The sequence below is a fragment of the Saccostrea echinata genome, unplaced genomic scaffold (genome assembly GCF_033153115.1).
Source record: "Saccostrea echinata isolate AGI-Se365-2 ecotype Australia unplaced genomic scaffold, CSIRO_AGI_Sech_v1 ptg000014l, whole genome shotgun sequence".
Taxonomy (NCBI): Eukaryota; Metazoa; Mollusca; class Bivalvia; order Ostreida; family Ostreidae; genus Saccostrea; species Saccostrea echinata.
The window spans coordinates 19,964,833-19,989,282 of NW_026889763.1; the positions used below are offsets into that span (position 1 = coordinate 19,964,833).

Consider the following 24,450-nt stretch of genomic DNA (forward strand, 5'->3'; position numbering starts at 1 on the left):
TGTTTGCACTTTTCAAAATTCGTTTATGGAAATACAGCTAACATACGTCATGAGACGTCACAGTCTAGACGTTCCAAATGTCTCGTGCTGTTTGAAGAGGCGGATCTTAAAATTAAGTGAACAATGCACTCGCCCAACGGTCGCACCGTCAGCATATTATCGTTGATTGATTGTGTCGATTTAAATGTGTAAAAATGTAATGGTGTTTGAATGTTACTGGTGTGATCACACAAACTTGTCACGTAGGATTTTTTTTTTAATGAAACGAGGCTATTGGTGTACCTGTAACTTACATCTCTTTCATATCGTTCTCATCAAATGCATGTTTGCTTTATTCATTGGATCTCCTTTGTAATTCCTGCATTTTGGTTAATTCGGTATTATAAACAATTTATTGCATAATAGTGAGGGAGACATAAAGATTTCTTCGCAAATGAAAAATCAAATTTCTCTCGGGCGTTCCCTTCGGGGAGTATGATTTTTCATGGGCGAAGAAATCTTCAAGTTGCCCTCGGGGAATATGATTTTTTATGGGCGAAGAAATCTTCATGTCTCCCTCACTATCATGCAATAAATGCAAACTGTGAACTTGTCAACTGCGAAACACACAAAAGGGTATCGCTGATATCATACAGAGTGTATCATTGCCTTGATCAGGCCCATAGGAAACAAATTCAGGGGTTTTTTTTTGGGGGGGGGGGCACAGCCATACATTTTCAGTTGACAGTTGAGGGGGCACTACTACCATAAATTTCCTGACAAGCAAAAAAAAGGTCACCAACTACCAAAAATTCCTTGACAAGCAAAAAAAAAAGAAGGTTATCAGACGTTTCTATTGAGGTGGCACAAGCTATAGTATCTATGTCTACTATAGTAATCTATATATCGGCAAAATTATTGGGGGGCACGCCCCCCCCCCCCCTCCCTCGGTTCCTACGGCCATGTTGATTAAATTTAGGGTCACTAAGGAAAGAATGTTTTGACTGGATGAATGGTCTGAAAGAACATGTGTTAACTTGTCGAGTCGGTAACACATAGATGGGGTTTGCTTATAACCAGAGTGTGTCATGGTTTGATGCAAGGTCATTTGAACGAGTTCAAGGTCATCAACGGAGAAACAACATTCCTTAACTGTCTTTCTACTGGTGAGACATTGCAAGTTGATACCCCTTACAAGATTGCTTATAACCTTAGAATGTGGCATGACCTTGACTCAAGGTCACTTCTTCCTGTTCGCAGCTCCAACGGAAGACCTACTCGTTGCTTTGCAACGAGCTCTGCTCTAGTTCTTATTATTCTTTTTTTTTTTTTTCCTAGACGCCAACTTTGACGCTTCATATCTTCCTCATTTTTAAACAGATTTTGTTCAAATTTTCAGAGCTTTTAGACTTTACAAAACACTGCAGAATACCGTAATACAATTCAGAAATTACCTTCTGTTCACGAGTTATTCCCCTTTGATTGAATTTTGCATGCCTCCGATTTCCAGACAAAGGCTCAGAAATGGTTATAATTGGAGCACAAAACCCTTTGAAATTGAAAAGAGGAAGCATTGAAGTTGTGCACATCGGTTTTTGTTTTTTGATTTTTGCATTAAAAATGGCGCTAGAGAGGGGTCAAAAGTTAGAACGCGGAAAACAGCAAAAAAATTGACATATTTTCCTTTATATCTTGAAAACTAGAAATATTTTGTTAAGACATGTAGAACAAAAGTTGTGCATAATTGCAAGGGCTTTCATATTATACTATTTAAAAGGGGCTGGCCCCTATGATTAGGGATCTTGGGCCCTTAAAAGTTTTTGCTTTATAACTCAAAAACGGTAAATATTTCGATCTGGATCTTGGGAACAAAATTGTTCTTTTACACCTTTTTGATCTAATGAAAATGTTGTTTTGTTCGAGTATACCATGGGTATTGCGTAATACGTATTAGAAAGCAGGCCAGGTAAACAGGTAACGTTTTTCATTCGGCAAGGAAATCAGACCTCTTCATGTGTATAACTTAAACAGACTTGCTATCAATAATATACCCTGCGGTATTTAATGTTAATTTTCTTTTTAATAAGGTTTAAAACGTGGTTTATGGTTCACTATTAAATTATTTATTACAACTAGTCTTTCTTTTCTTCTTTTTTAAATTAGATTAATAGTGTTCAAAAGCGGAGAATATTAAATCTATCTTTCTACGTTTATTATTACAACAAACTTTGTAAGTGATTTTAAACTGTATGCATTGAATAATTCACGATCATTAGCTGTATGCATATTACGGTCTCCATGTTCAGCTCGATGTTTAGTTATGTAACCCAACGCGCGAATCCCACACCTTTGATCGAGGTCACCAGTGTACTAGCCACCTGTGGCCATAAACAAAGCTAGTATTTGTGATCGCGTATAATGTCAATTTTGTACAAAGAGCTATTAATTAATGGAAAGTTATGTTTTTGATTATATCGATTCAGTAAGATTACTTTACCGATCTTTTATAATCTTAATTCCAAACACTGGTGCATAAAAATCATTTTGAATTTTAATCGCTGTTTTTGTCTGTTCACGCAACAATACATTTAAAAAAAGTATTGCTCTATCCCGTGTTGTTGTATTTTAATTCATCTGCAATTGTAATTGAATGGGGGCTTCGGTAAATAATTGTAATTACTACGCATGCTACGCACATATTATTTTTACCATCACTCTTGTGAATGTCCATTTATTATTTATAGAATTAAATAAACATTAACATAAATAAAAATTCCTTCAAATATACATGTACTATAATTCAAGGCTTTGTAATATAGCAAACAGTTTCATCCATCTCTGCCGCTTTGTGTCTTAAGTGTTGTAGTCCAGTCCTCGTTTACATACACGTGGCCACAGAGAGCCGTGGGCACCTTGATGTTGAACAAATTATTTTTTCTACTTAACTTGTTACTGTATGCGAACAAAATGATAAACGTGTAATTATTTATAGGTTCCCATTATTTTTTCTGAAAATCAGAACACATTTATCAGCTCTCTTAAGGTTTTACGGACACATACAATGTACACGCATGCAAGTACAGAACGTGCACGTTTTATAAGTGCATATGCAAGAGCGCCCCAAATATATGCATATCGAGAGTTTGAAATACAGAAAAATTCTAAATCCCGTATTTTTTTTTTCATTATTTTTGCAATAAAATATCGACTACACTGAAATGATTTTATTGATTTACAGCATATATTAAAGTGAATTATAGGTCCGCTGAGTTGATCATGAGTTGTTTTTATAACGGGTAGTCCTCCTGGCCAGTCATCGTCACGGTTTGTAACATCGTAATTACACAGGTAAATGCTAAGATGTCAATCCATATATTTTCCATAAGAAATGAATTACCGGGAGATGTCTCGTTTTCTCTGATCATATATTAATTGACAGCGTTTATGAACAGCTGTTAAATCACAGGCCTTTGTAAACCGGTAAATCACAAAAAAGAAAAATCCGAGACATAAAAACAGAAAATATAAATATCTCTGGAAATAACATTGCCTTTAGATAACTAAAATAAATTAATGTCCGCCGATTTTTGAATTAATCCGAACATTCATTGATGTGTACCGGTATAGTGTACCTGTACAGGCAGTGTGTATATTTTTATGAAGCCTTCGTCCAAACGAACAATATAATAAATCTTGAATGAATTAACTAACCCCTTCAGTACACACACTTTCGCCTATACCTGAGATCTAATCAAAATCAGATTTTTTTTACGGCCCAGAATTCTGATAGTCGCTGTATTTCTAATCTGATTGACTATACACGTACCTTTAACAAATATTCTTTTTCTTCGGGACCCCTGCATCACTAGTCAGGTGCTCTGCCGACTGAGCTACCCAGGCCGATATCCACGACCCAAACCATTACAGTTTAAATAATAAATAATTAATAAAACTTTTATTAACTAATATCTTAATTTTTTTTTAAATAAATTTTTAACTTAATTATAAGAAATCAATGCAGGTGCTCCACGTATCAATTATTGTGATAGAGGTACTTACCACGTGACCTGATCATAATGCATTCATATTGGTCAACTCTGTGATGCATGACATTGTGTGTATTTATCAAACCTTTCAAACTCTTTTCTCTTGACACCATCTTTAAGTGTATTAAAAAGTCAAGCGACTTCCTGTCAATTTTGAATATCGCCACCGCACGTGTATTTTGAACTCTGATTACCAATTTCATTATTTTCATCAATAATAAATATCCTTTTAGCCTGTCATTTTCGGAATTTTAAAAACTAAACTTCACACAAAAAATCACGGACTTCTTGTTAAGTTATAATGCAAACAAACGACTGAAACATCTTGAACACAAGAAGGGTTGGTGAGGTGCATAACTACATGTATAAAATAAAAAAAAAGCAAAGGCGGATCCAGGGCCGGCGCGCTGGGCGCACGCCCCCCCCCCCTTCCGTTCCGTTTTCGAATTTTTTGTATGTAGAACTTATATGTCCATTATCCTTAAATCAAGGAAAAAACATCTCTTATTTGTAAGAATTTGTCAACTTCTGGGGGCTTTGCCCCTGGATCCCCTTCAGGGCTTTGTTATAGACCCTCTGGGGGCTTCATTGCAGCCCCCCCAGACCCCTCCCCTGCCTTCTACTTTGCCCCCCCCCGTTATGAAATTCCTGGATCTGCCACTGCAAGGGGCGTAATAAACAAGAATAATATAACTTTGAAGGGATGTGATCATCCGTATCGGTACTTTTACCTATGATATATACACAAAGACCTCTAGATCTACACGACAGAAATAAAGCTTGAGCGGCAGCTCTGCTTTAAAACATATATCTACTTTTCGGTACATTCATAGAATATTATATTAAGTATTTAGCAAATCCTTGCTACAAAGCACAAACACCATAATATTAAACTTGACATGTAACTAAAATTATTCCATCAATAATCCACGAACATACATTGAAAGGATTATAAATATCTGTAGAAATTAAAAAGCAATTTGGAATTTAAAAAAAAAAAAACTGTCGGCGAGTTTCTTATTGCTGCTATTGCGTTGAACATGCCATTTGATTGACAATCTCTCTATACATGTAATATAGAATTTTTCGTATTATTTTCATTTTTTATCTTAATAATTAAATATTACTGATTATTTCTATTTTTATCATTATTTTGTACTACACGTATGTGTTTGTGGTTTAAGTGCAAAGTTAGGCTGTAGATTATAAAACTATAACATATGCCAGGACAGACATTTCTACATGTTATTTTTCAAGGACATAGCATCGTTTTTGAAAAGGGGGGGGGGGGCAACCAGAGAAAAAAAATTAACTTACCTGAAAAGACTTTACAAGCAAAACCAAAATAGGAAAATAGCCCAGAATCCTATTTCCTGGCGGAAAGGGGTGGGGACAACGGGACTATACTGCAACAAAAAGTGGGGGCCAACGGGACTTTCAATGAAGATTACTAAAGTAAAAAATTAGGTCTGAAAAAAGGGGGAGGCTGATGCTACGTGCCTGCTCTTATAGCTCATGCTTTATTTGATCTGCAATATCATAAGTTTACTTGATTGAATATCTCGGAGTCTCTCTTATCCTTTTAGTTTGACCAACTATACAAAATTTAGCCTTTTGAACAGTTGGCGTTAGGGCTTTCATACTTCACATCCGAAATTCTTTGTGACAAGACCTTTTCTTTGGAATAAATATTTTTAACCTTGTGACGTTCACCTTGGAGTTTGACCCACTTTTTAAAAAATCTAACCTTGGCAATACCTTTTGAACGGTTGGGACTAGTGTTTTCACATTCACAGGTGTATTCCTTGTGAAAACGCTGTTCATTGGATATCAACAATTTTTACTATTTGACCTTGACCTTGGAGTTTGACGTACTTTAAAAAAAATTAAAAGTTTTGACTTTTTACCTTTGACCTTAGAGTTTGACCTACCTTTGAAACATTTTAATCTCATTCATAACTTTTCAACGGTTGGTGTTAGGGTTTTCATATTTTTACATGTGTGTTTCTTGTGACAAGACCCTCCCTTGAGTACCGACAGTTTTGACTTTTGTCCTTGATCTTGGGGTTTGACCTTCTTTTGAAAAAAAAACGTTGACCTTTGTCATAACTTTTGAATAATTAATGCTAGGGCTTTCATATTTCAATGTCTATTTCTTATGACAAGGCATTCCTTTGGACACCGTTAATCTATCCTTGACCTTAACATTTGACTTGAGTATAAAAAAAAATTAACCTTTGCCATGCTTTTCAATAGTTAGTCTTATAGCGGTTTCATATTTCACAGTTATATTCACTGAGACGAGATCTTTCTTTGGGTAACATAATTTCTTATCTCTTGACTTTGACCTTGGAGTTGGATACGGATTTGAGAAACTTAAACCTTTGCCATAAGCTGCAATACCGGGGCATCAGTGTTTCACAAACACGTCTTGTTCAATATCCAAACTGGACAGAAACATTCACAATGAATCCTTAAATCATTGTGTGGAACCTGATAAATTATTTGACTCGATCTATGGTCTGAAAGAACATGGCTAACCTTATCCAGTCAATAGCTCACAGATTGGGATTTTTCTTAACCAGTGTGTGTTATGGTCTTGATGAAAGGTCATTTGGATGAGTTTGGATGAGAAGCTTTAAATTCGTTACCGTCTTTTTCTAGTGAAACATTGTTGGTATCATGCAGAGTGTGACATGGCCTAAACTCAAGTTCAAGGTCACTAAGGATAAGATATTTTGACTGGATGTATGGACTGTATGAACATGTGTGAATTTGAGAAGTTAGTAATACACAGATGGGGTTTGCTCATAACCAGAGTGTGTCATGGCTTTCGCAAGGTCATTTGGACAAGTTCAAGGTCACATGCATTCCTTTATCGTCTTTATACTACAGAGTGAAACATTGTTAGTTGATACCTCTTACAAGATTGCTTATAACCTTATGATATAGCATGACCTTGACTCAAGGTCACTTCTTCCTGCCTGCAGCTCCAACGGAAGACCTACTCGTTGCTTTGCAACGAGCTCAGCTCTAGTTTTTATAAACAATTTATTTCTCGATATCGAGTTAATTGTCTGTTTTATTCATAATAAAATTCAAAATATGTAACCTTAATTAATTCCTACTAGTAATGGAACTTTTGAAACTTAAATGTACATGTATGTAATCTAATATACGTTCTTTTGTCGACGCCCTTAAAATGTACAACTGTATATATACAAAGCGCCCCAAATATATGCATATCGAGCGTATGGAAATACAAAATCCCACATTCACACGCGCCTCCAAAATATGTAGATTGAGACAGCTGTGAGACATACATGTGTAACTGTATTTGAATATTACAAATTTATTAGACACCTAACCTTGAACAAATTATTTTTTTCTAATAAACTTGTTATTGTATGCGAACAAAATGAAAAACATGTAATTATTTATAGGTTCCCATTATTTTTTCTGCAAATCAGAACACATTTATCAGCTCTCTTAAGGTTTTACGGATACATACAATGTACACGCATGCAAGTACAGAACATACACGTTTTATAAGTGCATAATGCAAGAGCGCCCCAAATATATGCATGTCGAGCGTTTGAAATTCAGAAAAATTCTAAATCCCAAGTCTTTTTTCCCATTATCTTTGCAATAAAATATCAGTTAAACTGAAATGATTTTATTGATTTACAGCATATATTAAAGTCAATTATAGGTCCGCTGAGTTGATCATGAGTTGTTTTCATAACGGGTAGTCCTTCTGGGCAGTCATCGTCACGGTTTGTAACATCGTAATTACACAGGTAAATACTAAGATGTTCCATAAGAAATGAATTACCGGGAGATGTCTCGTTTTCTCTGATCATATATTAATTGACAGCGTTTATGAACAGCTGTTAAATCACAGGCCTTTGTAAACCGGTAAATCACAAAAAAGAAAAATCCGAGACAAAAAAACAGAAAATATAAATGTCTCTGGAAATAACATTGCCTTTAGATAACTAAAATAAATTAATGTCCGCCGATTTTTGAATTAATCTGAACATTCATTGATGTGTACCTGTACAAGCAGTGTGTATATTTTTATGAAGCCTTCGTCCAAACGAACAATATCATAAATCTTGAATGAATTAACTAACCCCTCAGTACACACACATTCGCCTACACCTGAAATCTAATCAAAATCAGATCTTTTTTACGACCCGAAATTCTGATAGTCGCTGTATTTCTAATCTGATTGACTATACATGTACAGTACATGCAACGCGGATCCCGTATTTCCCGCGCCCCGTCGCGGTATAAACACAACGCTGGATTTGGCCAGGTGAGACTGGTAAACCGCGTTCCCTCCGCGGGAAATTCATCACCTACCTGTCCCCGCCGCGGTTAAATCATCGATCAACTAGTATCGTAAACAAACGGGAGTTATCTCCCCGAACAGGAATTTTGCGAAATTCCCTCTTTAAAAAAAAAAAAAACAAATTAAAATCCCGCAGTGTATGTATATTTATGAAAGTATTTTCTTGTATTTCGAAAAAGATGAAAATAATGAATGAACAAAAAAAAAATGTAAAGCAGAATATATTTAATCGTTTTTTTTTTAAATTTTATTTATTATTATTAATTTTGTTAAGTTATATATCAATACTAAAGCGACATCTTTTTTAAAATAGTATCAAGAAAACTATTTATAAGCTGAGTCATTTGAGAGTTTAACGTGACAAACTTTAACGTCGGAAATATAAGTTCTAATAACTTCTCTTTTCAAATTATATGCGAACTGCAATGTTACATACACGTGCTAAACAATAGTCAGTGCGAGTTCCGATTAACAGTTTTCAGCATTCCTATGAGGAAGAAAATATATCTATATACTGTTCATTTTTTTTTTTTACCAAATTTAGAACAATATAATTCATTTAAATAATTTCACTTTACTGTATTAATGTGCAAGCATTTCCCTGAAATTGTTGAATGACCGGAAAGCTGTAATATTCGATGGTGAGCGTTTGCATTGAGTAGGCGCGTGAACGTTATAAAAGATATCAATAAAATATAACAATTTTTTTCCCTCGATATTTACTTCTTTTGTAAACAGTGGTTTTTAATTTAAACATTTCTCCAATTACAGAAGATGGAATGTGCATGGTGATGAACTGCACAAAACAATTAAAACGGGGGGGGGGGGGGGTATATCACTAAAACTTATTATTCTCAATAATACTCAAGAAAAAAAATCAATGCCAAGTTTACTTGAATATATTCTGTTTCTTTGTGTATTAAGTATTTGTCGCGATCATTTCCTGTGTATAGGGATTAGCAGAGCAAGAGCAGGAAACGGCATGCCCTAGGGGTTTCACACCTGTCCTAGAGTACCTGTGGTAAATTTCTCTGCATGTGCAAGGCGTTGTCTAGCCATACAACACACCAGTCCCTTCAACGTTTCATTATTTCATTATTTCTTCATTTTCAAATGTAACTACAACCATGAAAGTTACGCGAGTCAATATATACTTTTTTTTACCCTGAGTGTATATTAAAAGGAGAAAGATCAATCATACTTTTAAAACAAATTAATAGAGTTTAAATGAAATAAAATAGATCAAATCAAATTATGTTTTGTTACTTTTTTTTTAAATGCCGACGGGCTTGGTATTTATGTTTCTGTTTAATATATATGTACATGTACATGTGCATATATTATGCAAGTAGAATGTAAAATAAAAAAAAAAAACGCACAGAATGTTACGGCACGTGCAACGTTTTTCCTTCGGTCAGTTTATTGATTTATCGAGTCCATCGATTAAAACAAAATATTCATGATAGAATTTCAATGAAATGAATTGCTTCTGGATTATTTTTTTCAAGTTTCAATATGTCGTTTCTGTGAACAGATAATATACTGTAGCCGATTTATCAGTTTATTGTCCAGTTGTGGACTTTGACTAATTCTACGATCAAGTTTCTGAAAAACACCGAAAAAGTGACAGCTACAGACATTATTTAAGGTCTTCCGTTTAAATAGCACGATTAAAGACAAAAAATATCTACCGAAACAAGATCATCGTCGCAAGCCACGGGTTTTGTGTCCATTCTATTTCCACAAACCCGTGGCTGCCTCCTACCAAATTCTCTCGTTCTCGCGACTGAATCATTGAATATTTATTAAGTGACGCCAGATTTACCCTGACCAATGAAATCACTCTGTAGCAATTTTTGGTACGCTTAAATGGCGGTGCCCATAATGAAATCATGTTTGCAAAGCGTGGCAGATTTATTGAAAAAAAAAATACGATAGATCCTGAAGAACAGATGTGAGTAACGTATATTCTAAAATACTTACAAGGTTTTACATTAAAATACAGGGTTTCGAATGTAGACGTTGTGTGAGAACGCTGAATAGCGTTACTCGTTAAGAAAGGAAATTCGAACCGAATTTGATGTACAGCTCGTGGTTATGGTTACATCCAAATACAAGATAGACTGATCATTTTCATTGGTTCTGACTTGAAGCGTCAGATGTTATTCCATTGGTTGAATGTATGTTATTAATATTCATGAGAACGAGAGAAATTTGAAGGAGGCAGCCACGGGTTTGTGGAAATAGAATGGACACAAAACCCGTGGCTTGCGACGATGAAACAAGATATAATAACATATTTTGGTGACATGTGGTAGGTACATGTATATGATATTTTAGGCCTGATATCCAAGAGGGGTCCAGTGTTAACAAATGGAAGTGACTTACCTTCTCTATTTCATAATACCGCGGGTATGATTTTTTAATAAAACGTTAATTCTACGTTATTTTTATGGATTTTTCATATGGAGTACATTGTAAATGTGTACTAGAAGATTAATTTATGGAAAAAGACGAATAAAAATATTCTTGGACCCCGGGGTGTATATTGGGGGGGGGGGGGGGTCCTGTCCACAAGCACCTGTGCAGCATTCAAGCTTAAAAGACCGTTCAAACAATACAAATCAGGAACAGTGCAAATCTTTTGAAATCAGAGGTAGAATCAAGTGCCATGGATCTGTCATGTTGTAAATTTTGAACTTACCGGTTGTCAGTATTTACTGCCACCCGGTAAATTCAAAATTTATAGCATGAGAGATCCTTTTCACGCTAGCACTTACCCCGACACGAGACCTTATACGGTCTCATCCAAAGGACCGATCTCCACGTTTTACTACTTATCCAAACTGGGCATAAAACATTCTCAATGAATTTTTTAATCATTATGTTGAACCTAACAAATTATTCCGACTCGCTGTATGATCTGAAAAAACATGGCTGAACTTATCCATTCAGAAACTCACAGACTGGGATTGCTTTTAACCAGTGTGTGTTATGGCCTTGATGCAAGGTCATTTGGTCGAGTCAAGGTCACTGACAGAGAAACTGTAATTTCGCTACCGTATTTGTACTAGTGAAACATTGCTGGTATCATGCAGAGTGTGACATGGCCTTGACTCAAGTTCAAGGTCACTAAGGATAAGATGTTTTGACTGTATGTATGGACTAAAAGAACATGACGTGTCACTGTGAACTTTTCAAGTCGGTAACACACAGATTGGGTTTTATGACGAGAGTGTGTCATGGTTTGACGCAAGGCATTTGGAATGTTCAAGGTCACGTACATTCCTTTACAGTTTTTCCTAGCGAAATATTGTAAGTTGCTTCCCCTTACAAGATTGCTTACATGTATAACTTTAGAATGTGGCATGACCTTGACTCAAGGTCACTTCTTCCTTCCGCAGCTCCAACGGAAGACCTATTCGTTGCTTTGCAACGAGCTCGCTCTAGTTCACCTTACTTTTGTCTTGGAGCGTTCTCGTAGAAGGCTTAGAAAATCTTTATGAAACTTCACAGAAATTACGGTCAACACCTACAGTTGTGCGGATATATATTAAATTTTCAAAGAATGTTTAAAATTTAAAAACTGAAAAAATTTACTTACATATTTGCACTTGTATACACTTTTAGGCTTGATCTTTTTAAAGCTCTAAATTATTCTTTTTCACTGTCTTCCTAATTTCTTTTTTCCTAATATTCCTTGGGTACGTAAAGGCTAATCTAGTCAGCTTATATATATTACCAGTTTCGTGATATGATTAATAAGAAATAAAATATCTTAGCATTTCAAACGTACTAACGTTTCTTAAACACTACAAACTATTCATTTTATTTTCATTTATGTTTACGGGAACTGAAACGTATCAATGCACATGGAACGAAGTGTGGAGTTAAAACTTCTCTGGTTACAGTAAGGAGACGGAAAACCTTCCTAATGCCATAGAAACGAATTTCTATTAAATAAAAAGGGTCTTAAATGGTATATTTCTGCTGGGCGCATTTTATTTTATTTCCCTCTTTTTTAAATATAGAAGACCATGTCATAGTTTCCCCCTCCCCCTTTTAAAGACAGCTAGGTCTATACACAGATATAAAAAAAATAGCCCCTTTCCTTTATAAAAATGCCCGATTTGAAGGGGAAAATTCAGGAATTATTTTCCTTCGGCCATGTTTTGACGTGAATCTTGCTTTCTTTAAATTAAGGTCTTTCGTCTTCTACCGAAGATCCCCTTCTTATCCTAGGATATCAAAGAAAAAGTAATAGTTTTACTTTACTCCAATCAGATCTCTCAAAAATAATTTTCTTCAAGATAATAATTTATATAGCGTGTGTGTGAAAGGAGGGGGGGGGGGGACTTTTTCTACGATAACTCACTTTTTGAAACATTGGAACGATCTTACAGCTTACGGTTCAGTTCGGGATGACATACGCTATTGATTGCAATAGCAGATTTTCTCTTTGTTATTGTTATTTTCCTCCAAAATCTAAAGTTTATTTTAGGTAGTTCGAAATTCCAATTGAGTTTTCAAAACAGCTTTTCCATTTGTATTATCAATGTTTGTCATTCAATCAGCTCAAAATCATTTATCTACTCATATTGAGAAGGGGATAGCTGATATCAAAATATTTTACGATTTTTTTGTCGGGAACACTATAAAATAACCAGACAGCAAGTGTCGAGCAATGTCGAAGAAAAAATAACAAAGGAAGAAACCGTTCAATCAGATGGAGGTATTTCGTAAAAAGTATAAATCCTAATAATTTCAACCAGTAAAAGGCTAATTACCTACAGCTTTCCTTAAGTCTGAACTTATAGAGTATGCAATAGACAATCTTATTAATAAACAGTTGAAATTAGATGTAAGATTTTATTCAAATGCTTCGACTATAAACTAATTGAACATTGATCACTGCAAGTTAAAATTAATTTGAAATATCAAGCGGTTTTGTCAATCAGCCAATCATATGCCTTTTTCCATTCTTCCCCTAATTTTATCTTCCACTACTCCAGTCTGTAAAATACATAACTAAAATTGTATTTCATATTTCAGTAAATGTTGCAATATAACTCTTGTTACTAGTGATAGTCACAACTCCTAAGTCTTTGAACAGAAATATAATAACAATGAATTTCTCAAACATTGAGAAGCTAGTAAAGACAATTATTATGAAAAGTTCCAACATAGTATATATTCACTAATGTATCTGGATAATAGATACTTACTGCGCATACAGCAGTAGCCAAGCTTATAGGGGATGAAGGACACAATTTTACAATATTTTCTGTGTTGACAATGAAGGTCATGACGACAGCTGCGACGATAGTGGTGTTGTTGCTGTTCGTAAGGAGGATAAGCTGAAATTAAGAAAGTTAGAATTAATATTAACTTTTCAAAATCTTCCATCATTTATTATAATTCGATCTACAGATTAAAATGTTGACTCAAGTGCTGAACGCTGTAAATCACCATATTTTCGTAGCACTTTATTTTTCGCAATATAGTATTATTGCATGTATAATCGAGACAAATTTTTCACAAATTCTAGTTTTTGTTTAATATAACTCTAACAAAAAAAAATACTATAGTAAACTATAATTAACACATGCATCTAAATTCACAGTGTAAATACTCCTTGTGTCATATTTAATAGGTGCTGCCTCTTGTTCTATTCCATGTGTCAAGATGCATGGAATTGACCACTGAAAAAAGAGATCAGAGTTAAGATTGTATCATAAGTCTTATTTTCCTTCATATAGTAGCAAAAATTGCATACCAAAAGAACCAAAACAAAGAAAATACAGATTAAAACTACAATTAGAAAATATGATCTGATCATTATCATGAAGAGGAGTACTTCGGTAGTTATATCTTCCCAGAATTATCGTAGAAAAAGAAATAAGAAATGATTCGCTCAGCTAAGATAAATCTGTATTGATTGCTTTGTTTTTTTAGCGGATAAAACTTCATACAGTATGTACGCATTGTGCCAAGACACATAGTCGAAATAACAGGATGAATGAGGCAAAATAGAAGCATGAAATATGTGGAGCATGAGTTTAGATGCAATTGTCAAGATGCATAGTGTAAACCGGCCTTAAGCGACAAAACATTTTCTTTTACTCTAGTTTTAGTTTAATATAATCCTTAAAATTTTAATTATGCACGAGAATGAGGTTGTAGCGAACATACTTCCGCGCACAAATTTCCCGAAAAGAGTTCTTTCAAATAATAATAAAAAAGATTTACAGGATTCAGATCAACATGAACTTGTCATTGATACTATAAATCAACATTGTCAATCATTGGCTCTATATTTGTAGCACTTAAGAGTTCTAACTTAATTTTGTTTTTGCAGGATTAATATAAATTCTAAAATTGACCTAAAAATGTGATTAACTGTGAAAAAAAACAATTTTGAGAGAGTGAGGGGGGGGGGGAGTAAAAAGTAGAAAGTACACTCACCGGTCGTCAGGGCCACCAGACAGAGAAGAGTCAATACAACGAGAAGTTTTCCCATGTTGATGTAGGTCAGATAACGAGATGGTCGAGATTGATGCCTTTAATACAGTTAGAGTACCTACATCCACCAATCAATGCATTTTTGAATTATTTCCTCGTTGAATTTATTTTGTGGTAAACCTAGGCAGAAAAGATAAATGATGTCAATGTTTTGGAAAATAAAATGATAAATATCTGAACCATTTTTTAAATCATTATACAATCATGTATATTTTATTTACATAAACTTTTTTTATGAATGAAAATAGCAACCCACCGATCAATTAAAAGATTGAATAGAAAAAAATTTAAATATGAAGAGGTTTGTAAACCTAAAATACCGTGATCATTGAGCGGCATCTAGTCTCCTACTCTGAAAAACAACTTTGCGCAACTGTAAGTGCAAACTTGTCGATCATTTTCTGTCATTCCTGTTATCCAATTCATATTATTTTTTCAAACAAATTTTTAAAACACACATTACCTTTCTTTAGGTACAGTAATATTTTTTTCTGAGAAAAATCTATCAGTCTGTTAGTATCGTATAATTTTCATCTTAGCACCCCATCCCACTTTTCTTGTAGTATGTTTGAATCCTCACACGATCATTCACCAAATTCTTTTTCTGACAATATTGAGTGAAATCCAACCCCTCCCAATTTAAAGATTCCTTTTTTTTTACTTTGCTTGTGAAATATTTTTTGTTCTTGTTCCTAAACCCCCATGGAAAATAATCGATGTTACTGGTTGACATAGAAATGGATGTTTTTAACCCTACAGTCATATTATTACCCACCTCTCTCTCTCTCTCTCTCAACGAACTTGCACTACAAAACACAGGTTTCTAACCTCCATTATTTACTACAAAAGTAAAATTGCAACATAACCTTAATATATAATGTGCAAAACATAAGTTTAGAGTAAGCTCTTCACTAATATGTCATATCATTTAAAAAAAGTATGTATACAATTGGTTTCAAATATATATAACCCGCATTAGCTCAATCGGTAGAGCGCTCGCTCCGTGATCGGAAGATCGTGTGTTCGAATCAGGTCCGCTACTGACCTAATCGATGAAAAATAGGTAGCAACTATTCCTTCGCCAAGCGCTCGGCACTTTGGAATGAAAGTTGTGGGTCTTTCGGATGAGACCTTAAAAACTAAGGCCCCGTGTCACGGTAGACGTTGGCACGATAAAGAACCCTCACTGCTAAATGGCCCTGAGTGCCGAGTAAAGGTTTAAATTTGAAGCCCTTCACTGATATATGGTGACGTCTCTATATGAGTGAAAATTCTCGATGTTTTAAAAAAACACAGTATGATATCAATCAAATACATGTTTGTCATGATTTTAAAAAATTAAGACATATTTCAAATTTCAGGTGCTTTAAACATTTTAGTGATATAAATATATAGAAAGAAATATACTGTGATTTGAGATTTCCTCTATCAAACAAGTTGAAAAAAGTGTATATTAGCGAGGTTTGCCGAGAGAATAAACACCATTTAACAAGTTGGATACTGCAAATATCAAATCACACAGTTATAGCTGTTTTTTTTTTTAATCTCGTTCAAATTTCTTTTTTAGCAAAACTTTGAGATGACTCCGGTAAAACTATGAAGGATTCCATCAAAATATTTGACGCAAAAATTGATGACGTTGCACTGTTGATGTTGACATAACGAAAGATAATAGATCATGTACAAAATATGAATTCTTGATTGATATTTGCGTCTTTTATAACATATGTAGCAATTTGTTGGTGATTTATTTCATACAGACTCTTGACTTGGAAGTTGTAAAGACCGAGGGTTTTTGCATCTTACTCTGAAGTCATTCTTTGTATGGCGACAGTGATGGGCTATAGGACTTTTGCGAGGAGCGCTGACTTTTACAGTTGACGGCTTACTTTTACACTAGGACAATGTACTGAAGCTCTTCTACGATATAAATATTTAGGTCAATATTTAATTAAACGAAAATAACGGGTTATTTCAAAGCACAAATAAATTGCCCTTGAAGCAAACGACAACCACCTTACCCTAATCTTCCGGCCTTCACATGTTAGTGCCCCTAACACCATACCTATGACCACTAGGAATATTTTCCCATCTATTATCAATTCTGTACCTCCATACATGATACAGGTTTAAATGTCAAAGTAAACAGTCAACTGTAAAAGTCAGTGCTTCTCGCAAAAGTCCATTTGTGGATCCATTGTAGATCCATGGTAAGTTTAATATAGTATAATGTAAGAAAGCATTGTTGAAAGTGGCTAGACCTTCCAGCAGGGTCAAACAGATGTCAAGGGAATCTTGCACCAACAACTTCAATGCTAGGTAGGGCTATTGATTTAATAAAAACGATTTAAAGGATGGGATGTGTTTTAACATCTGTCTTTCCAGAAGCCAGAATGATATATTGAAAAATTAATTTGACATTTCATTGAGGTTTAACGAGTTTCCCTTATTTTTAACGAACAATTTCGCTCATTTTCATTCATTTTATAAAGCAAGAATTTTCTCAAATCAATATTTCGATAAATTTACATTTTGAAAGGAGGGATTATGTCAAAACCGGAAGTGCTATTGGTAAAACATATATAAAAAAGACTCTGAGATAAAGCACATGCCCTCTTCACAGATTTGAACCGTCACGGTAGCTCAGTCGGTAGAGAGCTCGCCCCGTGATCGGAAGGTCGTGTGTTCGAATCAGGGTCGCAACTGACCTAAGTCGATAAAATCAGGTATTGGCTGTTCCTTCGCCAAGCGCTCGGCACTTTGAAGTGAAAGTTGAGGGTCATTCGGATGAGACCTTAAGAACCGAGGCCCGTGTCACGTTAGGCGTTGGCAAGATAAAGAACCCACACTGCTCAATGGACCTGAGTGCCGAGTAAAGGTCTAAATTTGAAGCCCTTCACCGGTATGTTGTGACGTCTCTATATGAGTGAAAAATTCTCGAACGGGACCTGAAACAGCAGACCATCAATCAAAGATTTGAATTGTATATGTAGATTTTGAAATCGATAACTGTTCATTATCTTAACATGTTTATCATTTTGCATATATTACTTAACATTTTATATTTTAAAAGTTTTAAATACTGAAATTTTATTTTGAAGAATTTCATCTTTAGAAAGTGAACTGCGTGTATAAGTTGAATTTCAAAAAGTAGAATTAAATCCAAATTCTTTATAAATACGGTTATAACAATGTGCCTTGAAAAGAAAGAAGATACATGTATTGATTTATGCCTTTGTTGGAATCATATTGTCTATGTAGTCTTTCTAATTCTTTGATAACCTCCGATGAATTAATAGAGATATGAATAAATTTATTCAACCAGATAAGAGTTAAATAGCACATACAGGAAATAAGTGATATGACCTGGGTCGGAGATTGCATTGACCTACTGTGAAATGGTACTGCAAAGAATTAACTCTAGAAGAGAAAGGGTTTTATCGGGAAAAGGTCCTGACACTCTCTAAACATGCAGTGTTTTTGTTACTAGCAAATTATAAAGAAACCCAAAGTATCAAAACCTCGTATTGTGTCTATTGAAAGTCTGTTATCTGATTCTCGAGAGATAGGGTATCCACTGTCAAACGGAAGGATTTACTGAATTCTCTATATCATCATATGCATTCATCCTCATTAACAAAAAGTTAATAAAATTGCTTTTTTACCCATCTGAATATGTATAAGCAGTCTCCCATATAAAGATGTATAAGAAGTCTCCCATATGGAGATGTATAAGAAGTCTCCATATGAATATGTACAAGAAGTCTTATGTTTTACACACCCCCTCACACCCCCTCACACACCCTCACACACACACACACACACCCCTAAACCCACACACCCACACACATACACACCCACACCCACATCCACACACACATATATATATATATATATATATATATATATATATATATATATATATATATATATATATATATATATATATATATATATATATATATATATATATATATATATATATATGGAGAGAGAGAGAGAGAGAGAGAGAGAGAGAGAGAGATTAGATAGATAGATAGATTAGATAGATAGATAGATAGATAGATACACACACAATATATATATATATATATATATATATATATATATATATATATATATATATATATATATATATATATATATATATATATATATATATATATATATATATATATATATATATATATATATATATATATATATATATATGGGGGGGGGGCAAGCCATGAGATTTTGGATTCAAATGAGGGATTCTTGAAAAATTACATGTTTAAAATTACTAAGATGAAGTCTTACCCCCGTATGTCATATGCACACATATTTACAACTCCTGTAGTCACATATAGTAAACATAAGAACATAGATGAACTGTCTCAGATTAAATAAAATTTAAAATTGATTGATGTGTTCACAAGGTTGGCCCCTCGTCAGCTTATAAGGCGACTACTCTGTACCTTAATTTTCAAAGATAGGTTTGAAAATATCACCAAATCACTGTTAGTCATAGTGTATTTTATTAATGAAATGTTACAAGTGAGTAGGATTCTAATAAGCTAAAGGCAAAAGGTGAATACGTCGCCGTTGTTTCATAACAAGAACCCCCCTGAGACCACAATGTTATGGGCACCATTTTGTTTCCAACAAAGGCTTGAAAATTAAAGTAGATCAAAATCGGTCATTCTCATAACAACCGGATTTTGGTGAAATTGTATTTTATGCATATGAAAGTTGATGAACAATTAAAAAAAATATATTTGAACGAACTTATCTAAAAAAAAAACTTTTCAGTCGGCGCGATTTAATTGGCTCGGTCGCGTTAGGGGAAACAAACATATTTTTAATTTTGGCCTTGAGTATAAACATTCCCCCTCCCCCTTGAAAAAAAAGAATATTCCTGCACCATGCAATGCATCATTGTTTTTGTGATACACAGGCATAAAACATTTTTTTCACAACTTGGAAAGTTTTCTTCCCAATTTTTTATTTGTTTCAGATTTTTTTGAGGGGGGGGGGTTAAAAAAATCCTGTGTCTACTCACGTACAATATTGTCAGTATGAGATTAGAATTCATTGTTCCTTGTAATATACACATGTTTGACTTGTGTTGAAGTCAAGTGGAATGTCAAAATTTAAGAAAATTTCTGAATACATCAAGTACAGTGAGGTTTATTGTCCTTTAATACAAAAAGGGGGAGTTTCGATAAGGTCGTTTTTCGGCCCCTTACGAAATTTTATGAAATTTTGATATTTTGTAGAAAAACTCCTTATCTTCCTAAAAATATGAAAATAATTTATGTTACGCATTTTCCGGTCACGCGATAATTGAAAATTTAAGTATACTAATACCCCCTTTCGTTTATTTTTGGGGTTGACATTTTTTTAGGGGGAAAGTGGATTTTTTAAACCGTCAAAATCGTAAATGAAATAGGATAAATATTAATAAAGACATAAATTAACCAATTTCAACAATTTATTTTACTGAAAATGGTATTTTTCTTATGCAAATGTTTTTTTTAAGGTGCGATATTTTTCTGGTGTGTGAAATGTTACTTTTCTTTAAAAGAGGATGAATTGAACTTATAAAACGTAAACATATATAAAAAGTTTTAACATCATAATTAATCGACAGTTTATACATTAACTTTATAATTAATATTTAACATTTTCCCATACGAAAAATGCAAATGAAAAGATATGTAGACATGGGATAGGTAAACGTCATATTCAGGGATATGCAATACATTTTCATCAATGAGGTTATACAACTACATATGTTATAAAAATATACCTTAATATCATAAAATTGAAATTAAATAAAAATGTTTTGAAATAAAAAGATTAAAAAATAAATGCAACTTTATATACATACATAAATAAGTATATTTAAAAGCATCATATTGCTACGTAAGCCGATACATTATAGGTGCCAGGTAAGAAAACTATTTTATCTAGCGGCCGCCACATAATTACATGTATTCGGCGGCCGCTAGAAAAATATATCTGGCGGCTGTCAAATAGTTTTCCTGCGGCCACTGGTGGCGACCAGAAACTTATCTGGTGGCCGCCACATAAATAACTAGAAGCCGACAAATAAGTTTCTTGCGGTGTAGACATGTAATCTAATAAAACATAAATTTAAAGTTATGAGGTGAAGACCTTATGAAGTGAATTTTTGTATAAAGTGTAGATTTCATCTTTGCTAATAAGGCATGAAACTTCCAGATTTGACTACAAACAGAAGTTGTAGATGTCGTTAAAGGCAGAGTTTTTAAGCACCGCCTTCAAAAATACCTGGTCTGTGTACCTCTGTCGATCAAGTGCATTAAGGTACATCATTGGGTGCTACAACTTGATTGGCAAACCACTAATTTTTTTTCTGGCGGCCGCCAGATAAAATATTTTTTTATCTAGCACCTACCGGCTTCAGTATATTGCAATGTATTTGATAATATGAATAATATTAATTACAGTCAAAAATATTTTTATCATGATACGTAATATGTTAATAGCCAAATGATGGAAAAATCTATAATACATTGAGTGTTTCCTTTTCATTTTGAAACTTAGAAGTATTTGCCCACATAGATCTGCATTATGTTTTCAGCATAACTGAGAGAATCCCAGCCAGGACTAATTTCCTCTCGCCTCCCAACTCTCCATAGATACTTAAGTTGCTTCACCAACTCTAGTCACTTCTCATTTAGTTTTAGAATTCATTATATACGATTTGCTAGACCAGATCGCAATTCGAAATACAGATGTAAACGCCAAAGACATGTGTTTTGATCCTTAATCAGGCAGACATATGCGCCTAGACATCCAGACTTATAAACAATCCACGTTCCCTTTGTCAACCACACGGAAATATATGGGCGCTTCTCTAGCATGTTGGAGCGTGGATTTCTATACAAGAAAGTATATTTTTGACTTTCTTGTAACTATGCAAACGTAAGAAAGATCCAGCATCTGAACCATGTCTGGTAGTGTGCAATCCTAGATGCATCATCAGTGCAAGTTTAGTTACGATAGGGCTTATAGTTACATAAGAATGAGACCCGTTTCAAAATCTTTAACCTGCTCACTCATTAAGGAAATGTAGGTCTTATCCAACATCTGAAGCAATCTAGTAGTGTGCTTATGTAGATGCATCATGAAGCAAGTCTGGTCAACAAGTGCTTACAGTTGCTCTGCTCCAAAAACTTAAACCTGCTTTTAAAACCTGGACATTCTTTGGCTAAAATTCCAGGATCTGAAACCTTACTGGTGACAAGGAAACAAGCTAGATCAGGTGACTCTAATTACTATAGGGCATAGATATACTTGAAAAAAAAAATTAGCTTCAAAAACTTTTACGTGGAACACCGATGCCGGCGGTATTACAAAAGCTCCTCCAACTTCGAGGAGGTGAGCTAAAAATGTGACATAAACGTTATATGTTGGCGACAAAAAATATCGAAATGAAGATAGGATACGATAATCTTTTCTACTGTGAATATAATCGGGAATCTTCTTTGATTTAAAAAAAAATATGCTACTTTTGGCTTAGTATTTTAATACATAGTCAGATCAAGAACCAGGAGCTTCTAATTTTAGATATGCAAATGTTATTCAATTTTTAATTTTTGGATATGAAGTGCACACGCGACACTCATCATATTTCAAGAAATTAGTGTGCAGAGTATATCTAATTACTGAACAAATTTAAGTGAGTGTCCATAATGCACTTCATATTCTAAACATCGATTTATAAATGCCACCCTCTTATATTTTCCCATAAGCCTAATGTTAACGCATCTGAGGGTACATCTAAGTTTGTATCAGCTACGGTGTGAATTCATCTCATATTAACTTTTGAAATATAAATAACAAAAGTTTATACATATTTATCTTGAATTCTAAACTAGTTCTGAAAAAATAAATTGAGATTTATTTTTTTGAAAAAAAGTGGGCCGCTGAGCGGCCTTATCGAAACTCCCCCTTTAGAAGAGATCTATTATTCACATATGTCTCTTACATGTAACTCTGCATTGCTACAATTCCATCTATATTGATATGCACACACTAGTCGAAAGTCAATTTTTCACACATCAATCATCATTTGCATTAAATAAAACTTTCAGGTAATGAATGACGCAAAAGGAATAAACACCTATCCTCTATTTATTGTTATCAGGTCGCTTGTAGCTTGTACTGCCCCCCCCCCCCCCCCGCCCTCTCTGATGAGACAAATGCAAGTTTTCTGCTGTTGATTTAGTATGGAATTTTTGCCATTACGATCAATGCTACCCCCCAAAAGTTTTATACGCATCGGCTTGAAATCTGGCTTGTTGAAAAATAGTGGCTCGTTCGCACAGGCGGCATTGAAATGTCTGGTACACATGGAAATGTTTTCAAAACGACAGAAATGGTTGTTTTAGTATGTGAAGAAGTTAAACTTCAAACAAGAGGCCCAAGGGGCCTTAGCGGTCACCTGAGTACAATACAACAATTTAGAGGATCCATAAGCTGATAAATGAAGCTTTGTTGCCCAAAAGCAAGATATATAGTATGATTAGCATCACCAAAATAATTGGTTTAGTATCAATCTGTCCCCCATTTATCACTATTACCATTCAGACTATTTAACAAAATGTCTATTTTTAATCCCATATTATTACTTCTCACATTGGCCTCTCTTGGCCTTTGAAGAACATTTAAAAAGATAAGTTATTTTTGTCTCAATTTAATTCATCTATCATTTCCAAGACTAACTGATCATTAAAACTGAGAAAGTACTTTTTGTATTTTACAATACATATTCTTGCATAATTTTCGTATTTTATTAATAAAGCCCCACCCTTACACCAGAACATCTGACCCAGTGACCATGAACTCATAATTCTGGAAGAAGCACCCTTGCTCATCATAACTATACACTTGTTTCTTTGCTTTATAACCAGTAGTAGAAAAAATATTTTGAAAGAAATTATGCATTTTCAATATATAATCAATAGAGTCTCCCTCCCCCCTTCTTCACCTAACCCCTGACCCAGGGGCTATGAATTTCACAACTTGGAAGAGGCATTCTTCCTTATCATAACGATGCACTTCCTTTGTTTGAACAAGCATTCTGAGAGTATTGCATTAGCAATACTAGTCCCCTACCAGCAAGTGTAATCTGGTTCCCGCTAAAAATTGAAAATGCCATAATTCTGTCAAAAATCAATGAAGCGGGACGAAATGCCAACATGATCTATAACTAATCAAGGTTAAGTCACATGCCTGAAATCAGCTCAATATCTGCAAGCGTTTAAAAAAAATTGCGGAGAACCCTGAAAAATTGAAAAGGTCATAATTCCGTCGAAAATCATTGAAGCGAAACGAAATGGAAACTTGATCTGTAACTAATCAAGATACACTCACATACCAAAAATCAGCTCAATATCTGCAGAGTTTAGAAAAAAAGTGCGGAAAACTAAGTAGGACAGACTGACAGACAGACAGAGGGACAGCTAGACAGACGGACAGACTCAGAGGAAACCTATAGTACCCTCCGGTTTCACC

At 34.3% G+C, this 24,450-nt stretch overlaps 1 protein-coding gene and 1 long non-coding RNA gene across 2 annotated transcripts in view; both read right to left on the minus strand.

Moving 5' to 3' along the window:
* Window positions 1–24,450, minus strand: part of LOC133186914 (uncharacterized) — a 492,852-nt gene that overhangs the window by 79,917 nt on the left and 388,485 nt on the right. The gene's annotated exons all lie outside the window — the stretch shown is intronic.
* On the minus strand, window positions 13,291–14,876 carry LOC133187335 (uncharacterized). The gene is made up of 4 exons (XR_009721176.1): window positions 14,848–14,876; window positions 14,015–14,084; window positions 13,604–13,739; window positions 13,291–13,388 (listed from the first exon to the last, which is right to left on the minus strand). It is a non-coding gene; the product is annotated as an uncharacterized LOC133187335 (long non-coding RNA).